We start from the raw sequence: 235 nt of genomic DNA on the forward strand, positions 1-235 counted from the left end.
ATGAACTCCAGATATCAAAAAGATTACACATTAAATCATTAAAATATTCGATAAAAGATGTGAAACATGTTAACAATAAACGTAATTACGGGAGAACTGCCCAATCTGGCAACACTGTTTATAACACGCTGTCCTCCGTTGATGACGTCATCTGACAGACGCACAGTTTGTAGTACTCTTTTGCAACGTCCACTAATGTTTACGTTGCTCGTTCTCCACACAATACTTATTAAAA

Source organism: Lipophrys pholis (assembly GCF_963383615.2).
Source record: "Lipophrys pholis genome assembly, chromosome: 7".
In the NCBI taxonomy this organism is placed as follows: Eukaryota; Metazoa; Chordata; class Actinopteri; order Blenniiformes; family Blenniidae; genus Lipophrys; species Lipophrys pholis.